The sequence below is a fragment of the Labrus mixtus genome, chromosome 20, assembly GCF_963584025.1.
Source record: "Labrus mixtus chromosome 20, fLabMix1.1, whole genome shotgun sequence".
Lineage (NCBI taxonomy): Eukaryota > Metazoa > Chordata > Actinopteri > Labriformes > Labridae > Labrus > Labrus mixtus.
Genome location: NC_083631.1, coordinates 24331234 through 24338710, shown reverse-complemented (window position 1 = coordinate 24338710; position 7477 = coordinate 24331234).

The following is a 7477-nucleotide window of genomic DNA, read 5'->3' as shown; positions in this document are numbered from 1 at the left end:
TGAGCTGTGTCTGACCACACCCCCTCTCTGGAAGGACTTGGGTGTCTCGGACTTTCTCGCTCCATGTCCTATTGTTTACGGTGAGAAGGCAGACTCAGAGGGCAGAACAAACACCTAGCTGTGGGAGTGTCACCCACCTGGGGGAGGGGCTACTGCCCTTTGTGATGTCATGAAGGGAAAATCTCCAAACGGCCTGTTTGAGCACACATTTTCTGAAAAGTGGAGCAGGCAGAAGACGGAGAGGATGGACTTTTCTCATGATTGGGGGGTTTGTAGACGGACTAGAGACACATGTTAGAGTTTGAGGAACATGGTGAAGAGGATTTTAAATATGTGACCTTTAAATATTTCATTTTATGTAGAATTTTCCTCTGCAGAGTTTAGATCGACAACACAGCTGAAGAGAAGAGGCAGGAAGGAGAAATATGGCAGAACAATGAAATGATTACTCCATCCGGACAGATCCAGACTTCTCCCTGTGTGCAGGACTCTGCAGAGTTTGGTTCTAAACTCCAGGCTGCTCAGGACTTCTGTGTTGTTGAAACGTGTTTCAGCATCGACTGATTTCCACTGAAGTTTGAAGTTCTGGTCTTGTGTCAGCCCTAGTCGTCGTGGTTCTGATGTATGTTAAACCCTGGCCTCAACCTGTGTTTATTTATTTACGTTAACTCGATCCAGCGTGTGCCAGCTGCCTCGAGTGTGAGCGTTTCATTTCTCTTTCTAAAGCCTCATGATATTTAATACAAGCGCTCAGCAGCACTGGAGGAAGCTGGAGCGCCATGCCGGCTCCGGGGTCTCCTCGTGGTAACTGAGAGCCACGACGGCCCGACAGGATGCTTCAGTTTCACCCTCTTTGTCAGATCAGCCAATCAGATTGATTTGAGGATTGGCAGCTCGGGAGGACAGGGAGCATGTGGGGAGGAGGCGTGAAGGGGGTCTGAGGGGAAGCTGCTCCTCAACACTCCTGATGAGAAATCCAAAGAGGAGCTGACAGCAGGAGCGCTCTCCTCAGGTAATCCTTATCACGCTGAATATTTCCTTCTGTCTCACTACACTGACTCCTCTCCTCGGGGCGGCTGCTCCTAAAGCCTGACTTTATTTCAGTGGAGGTGGCTGCAGCTCGTTTCAGTTTTCTGGATTGTGTTTCAGCGTCCTCTGCTTTAATTAGTTATCGCCTGCTTCAACAGCTTTAGATCCTGCATGAAGCATGAAATTAAAGCTCCTCCTGCGTGTGAAGCTGCTGCTCTGTGCTCACAGACACACTCAGCATCACAAAGGGTGTTGGTTTCATGTGACAGTCTGGGGTGTTATCATGTTTTTAAACTCTTTGGTTGTTAAAATGTTCTGCAGGTTTGACAGATATCACTCATCACGTCTCTGCTCTTGTTTTAAAACATCTCTCTGCACCTCTGCTGTCGTTTCAGTTTTTCCTCTGCTGGATGAGATGATCCTGCAGGACTCGCCATGCCCGTCTCGGCTGATGAGCCCGTCTGCCCCAAGTTCCAACCCAACATCTTCGACCCCTCCCGCTGCCACGACTGCCTGCGCCAGAGGCACCTGCACGCCGGCACAGGGGAGAGCGCAGAGGCTGCAGCTGCACAGCAGAAAACCACGACAGAGACCGGGACCGGGGCTAAGACGGGGACTGAACATGGGATCGGGTCAGGCAGAGGAGTGCTGTTAACACCCATCCCATCCCAGGCGGAGGAGGAAAGAGACACCAGCAGCAAGGTGAGAGGAGGGGCGGAGACGAGAGCAGAATGTGTGCTGAGAGATGAGCGTAAAGAGAGGCAGGAAGGTGAGCACATAGAGCTCACAGGTGACGTCAGCAAGACGCTAAAGGTAGAAACAAAGTCAGAAGAAGCTGAAGAAGGTACCAGTGTTGTGCTTGACTCTGATTTTACTGACTTAGAGTTCAAAGAAATGCACAAAGATTCTCGATTTAACTCTCAAAACCTTTTAAAATCTGTATTCTAAAAATACTTTTTCTCACTTGATACAAACGCTCGAGTCTCTGACGGGTAATGAAATATTTAAAAGTCTGATTCTAGTTTAACACAGTCGACTAACACAGGTCAGGAGGTCGTGCATTTGTCCATGACGCGTGTCAGATCGTGAAGAAAAGATCAGAAACAGAGGACTGGAGGTGAGGCAGAGAGCAGCAGGGTGTCAGCGTCCGCTCTTATTATGAATTCATGAAGCTGGATCATTTTCTGCTCTCCTGGGAATCACTCGTAATATTAGACGGAGGTGCAACTCACTAAAAAGAGGAGAGAATTTACTCATGCAAAATAAAGCCGTGACAGCTCTAGTTAATAAGTCGTCACATCGGACGTTTCATTGTGTTCAGTTTCTTTGCAAATCCAAAAACTCAAAGTTTCCTGGAGGTTGAAGTGATCCGGTCACATTTCTGATGTTTGCAGAAAGTTTAAACTTCTTTTTTTAGGGACAATCTATTTCAAGAGAAGAGTTTATGGCAAGAAAGAAAGAGATGAAAGATTAATGAAGAAAAGCCACGAGTCAGGTCGAGTTACAGAGGTGCTGCTCTGTGTGTGTCAGGGGAGGACAGAGACACGGGCAGCAGGTGGACATGATGTGCTCTTTAAGTCATCGTCTTCCTTCTCTCAGCTGGGCTAAAAAACAAAAAAACATCTTTGTGATTTTGACATGATATTGTGGAACGAGCTGAGTGGACATGCTGTCGTCCTCTGTGACTTGGAGGGAGTTGGAGACGTTGTGATTGGCCCCTGTGTCTCACCTTGTCACCCTATCAGGAGGATTCTGACGCTCTGTCTGTGGTGAGCAGCTACTGTGATGTCACTGGAGGCCGTGTGCGTTGTGAGGAGAGCTCTCTGTGCATCCTGAGTCCAGACTGCGAGCTTTACATCTGTGACGGGGACGACGACGACGACAGCACCGACAGGTAGGCCTGCTGCAGGGTGACACGTTTAGGATCAACAGACGGACCACTCGTTCACTTCAGGGTGTGATGAAAGTGTTAAAGTCGGCTTTACTCTCACCACAGCACAGTGGTGCGTTACCATTATTTAAAGAGACAGTAACTGTTGTTGTTTGTTTTGAGGCTTACTCTGTTCATCACCATGTTTCCTCATACGCTTACATAAACCGACAAAACAACGTTTTACTTCCTGATACGATACCAGTACTGATACTGAGACCAATATCAAAACTGGTACCTATTGGGCGCAGATGGCCTAGCGGTTAGGTCGTGCCTCATGTACGGAGGCCTCCATGTGGGCGGCCCACAATTGAGTCAATCCCGTGGCTCCTGTCCCGCATTCCCCGCTCTCTCTCTCTCTGTCTCTCCCTCTGTCTCTCTCTGTCTGTCTCACTCTCTCTCTCTCTCTGTCTCTCTCTCTCTGTCTCTCTCTCTCTCTCTCTGTCTCTCTGTCTCTCTGTCTGTCTCTCTCTCTCTCTGTCTCTCTGTCTCTCTCTCTGTCTCTCTCTGTCTCTCTCTCTCTCTCCCTCTGTCTCTCTCTCTCTCTCTGTCTGTCTCTCCCTCTGTCTCTCTCTCTGTCTCTCTCTCTCTGTCTCTCTCTCTGTGTGTCTCTCTCTCTCTCTCTCTCTCTCTGTCTCTCTGTCTCTCTCTGTCTCTCCCTCTGTCTCTGTCTCTCTGTCTCTCTCTGTCTCTCTGTCTCTCTCTCTCTCTGTCTCTCTCTCTCTCTCTGTCTCTCTCTCTCTCTCTCTCTCTCTCTCTCTCTGTCTCTCTCTCTGTCTCTCTCTCTCTCTGTCTCTGTCTCTCGCTGACTCCTCCCCCTCCTCCCTTCATGTTTTCATCTCTCATGTTTCCTCCTCTCCTCATTCTTCCCACCATCTCTTCCTGCGTGCAGCTGTCGAGAGCAGAGACACTACCAGGAGTTCAGCGGCTCCATCAGCGCGGACGACGAATACCTGCCGATCCGTCGCCGTCCGGCCAAACTCGCAATGACCCGGCTCGACCCTCCGCCCCATCGGGCCAAACATCGAGCCTGGATGGACGAAGCTCCCACCAGGGACAGTTTCACCAGACAACCAGGTACATGGAAGCACAGCACAGGATCGGTCAGTTGTTTTATTTGTTTCTTGGCGAGCAGGAAACGACCGGAGGAGTTTTAAATGTTACAGCATAACTTGATCTCCGACTTCAGCAAACATGTGACCTACAGCACTTGACCAACTGAGATCCAGTTACATGTAAAGGTGTTTCTTTTCTTGGCCATACCGTTGGATGTCACCAGCTGAGGTGTCCCAGAGCAATTATCAGAAATACAATATATCTGCGTTTGAGTCAGGAAACCTCCGGGAGCTGCTCGGTTCACTTTGTCACTTCTCTTCTCTTCCAGGGTTAAAAGAAGACAGACGGGAGAGCGGGTACTTTTCCCTCGGGAGGGAATCGGGTTCTCATCTACTGAGAGAGAACAACTCGCCTCCTCCTTTCCGCCATTTTGAGAGAGGACGTCCCATCTTCAGCAGCAGAAGTGTAGAGCCCAAAGACGCCGTCCCCTTCAGGAACCCTAACCTGGGCGTCGCCTCTGAAAGGCAGATAACGGACTATCTGAACGATAACCTGCCGGTGGAGATCCCGCCTCCTGACCCTTATGAAATAGCGGTTGAGGTTGAAGCACAAGTCGGCCCCCGTTCCCCAAGTCCTACTCCTTTTAAGATCGCTGAGTCGTTGGCTTCTCCTGGTCGTAAAAGTGTCAGCAGCTCATACGCTCGGGGAAACCCTTCTTCTTCTTCTTCTTCCTCTCCCCGTCAGCAGTCGGGGAGAGGAAGGCACGGCTCCGCTCTGCAATCTCGCTCTCCTTCTCCCGCCAGAGGAAACTCCACATTCAGACGCAGCGAGTCCACCGCCTCGCTCAGCAGTCGAAACTTTGATGGTGGAGGGCGGCCTCGAGGGGCGGAGCCGAGTTCCAGAAGCTCCTCACAGGGCGCACATGGACAACGCGTTGAGTCGGGAACGCTGCCAAGAAACTTTAAATCATTTACAAGTTCATTCAAAAACCAGACCAACACTGTTTCTGATTTCAGGAGCGCCTTGAGGAAAACAGAAGTGAGAGGTCGAGGTGGTGACAGCAGAAGTTCTTCTCCTACAAGAAGGGACTTCAACCCTTCAAGCCAAATGTCTCTCTGCAGACAGGAAATCAACACGACTAATGCACGAGGACGAGACAGTCGTACTTCACCTCCGTCGAGGAGAACTTCTACAAGTCCCCGTGAGAGTCCACCGAGTAGGAATCCTAGCTCTTACAGCCAACCCCCCCTTCGTAAATCTGAATCAACTTTCTCTCTGAGCAGACGTGGTCACCCTGGACGCTGCGGCTCCCCGGTCAGAGAAGGCTACGACTTTGAGAATCAGGCGCTACTGCGTAACCTCACGGCGAGGAGTGAAATAAACGACCAGGAAGAAGAACATGAAAGGCCAAACGTGTCTCCGCCCAGGCGAGGTTACGACAGAAGTCCATCTGTGCTGCGTAAGACTGAATCCAGCCCCGTCATTGGTAGTCGAGGTCGTGACAGCCGTGGTTCTTCTCCTCCTGGAAGGAGGGGTTATGAAACCCCGACTCCATACCAACTTAGAAACAAAGACTCCAGTGGATCGTTGCATGCTGCTGTTCATGAAAGACGCAACGCCTCTCCGTCGAGGAGAAGCTGTGAAGCTCCTTCTCGCTCTCTGCTGCGTCACTCTGAAACAAACAGTTCAGCTAGAGGACTCCAGAACTCTTTACCATCCAGGAGAAGCTACGATGATGATCTGGACCGGCGGCCACTTCAGAAAACAGAAACAGGCAGCTCCTTTAACATCAAGCATCAGTCCAGTCGCAACCCACCTCCAACCATAGAAGGACCCGTTGACCCACCAGGCTACTCAATCCTCAGACATGCCACCAATGGAGAGCCCAGCCGTTCCTATCAGAGAAATCACCACTTCACTTACCAAGACTCAAAACCAGAGACCAGTCACTCTCCATCGTCTCTGCAGAAATCGCCATGTTCCCACCGCAGCTCGTCTTTGTCTCGAGCCACCTCCCCTTCAAGACAGACCTCCAATGGAAACAGAACCGTGTCCATCACTTTGGAAACCCCCTGGAGGCCTGGAAGCATCCGATCGGGGATCAGTAGACATGGCCGCGAGGATCCTAGCCCGCCCCGTGATAACAAGAAGCCCTCCCACCGTGCACGGAGCCCGTCGCCTTCACCTTCACCTCAGATTCAAATGCAGAGGTACACCTCTTCCCAGAGCTCCATGGAGTCCTCCGAGTCGGGCCAGCTGTCAGTGGGGTCCACAGGAAGGACCAGGGAGGAGTATGTCATGATCGCTGACGTGCCCAAGGTGAAGATGATCCATCAGAGAGATGGACTAGGCCACATGGGTAGGACTCAGAACCCGCAGCCCCCCCGGAGGCAGGAACTCTTCAAACCAGCCAGGTCAGACTCTTACAGTATTTCTGTGCATGAAATTATTCCTTCTTCCAAATATGACGCACCCATAAGTAACCTGTTGATGTTATTCCAGCCACTCGCTCAGCAAGCATCCCTCCAGAGAGTGGGACGACACAGGAGACACCGATAGAGACTGCCAATATAGCGGCAGTGGGTATTTATCCCGAGCTCACTCCTACACCTCACTGCAGGTAGGCAGGCTCGGGCCAAGGTCAGTTTTATTAAACGATGATGGGTCCGTGCTAGGACCCGGCAGAGTCCATGACTATAAATACAGCTTCTTTATTCTTTGGTCCAAACCATTTGTCTTTAGATAAACTGAGTGACAGCTCAGACATGGTTTGATGTCTCCCATTGGTTTGTTACTGAAGCCTTAAGTTTGACATCTTGGCTGCAGCAATGTGGATCTCCCGGGGCCAAACGTGACCATTTTAGGAAGGGACGAGTGGTGACGAGAGAGAATTTTCAAATATCAAGTTATCAGGCACCACCTTAGAGGTTAAGTCCAGGTTTGGCTACAGACCCCCCCCCCCCGCCATCTCCACTCTGTTTGCTCTCCTCAGAGCCGATCACTCTGTCAATATTCAACAATCAGAGGTCCGAGTGCCATGACAGTCTGTGTCACTCCTAATTATATTTCTCCTCTATGCAGATGATATTTAATTTTTTATGAAAAACATCCCTCTAGATCTCCTTCACACCTACTCAAGATCTTTGAGAGCTTTGGTGCTGATTTGACGCTAAAGTATTAATCAGGCCTAAGAGAAACCTTTACTGGAAAAGATTTAGATTTTAAACCGTAAAAAGACAAGACTGGGAACTTCAAGTTATTGGAATAAATCAGGGGTCTGTGTTCTGTTTTAAGATACTTTGTCCCGTACGATATTCGACATTTATCTGAAATTGTGGCTCATGCACCGTGGTCTTTACCTACATAATACGTTAATAGTTAACCACACCAACGACAGGTTTTTGATGTGAAACTCTAGAAGTTTCCGTGTTTGCTCAATCAGACCTTGATGATCACTGTGAG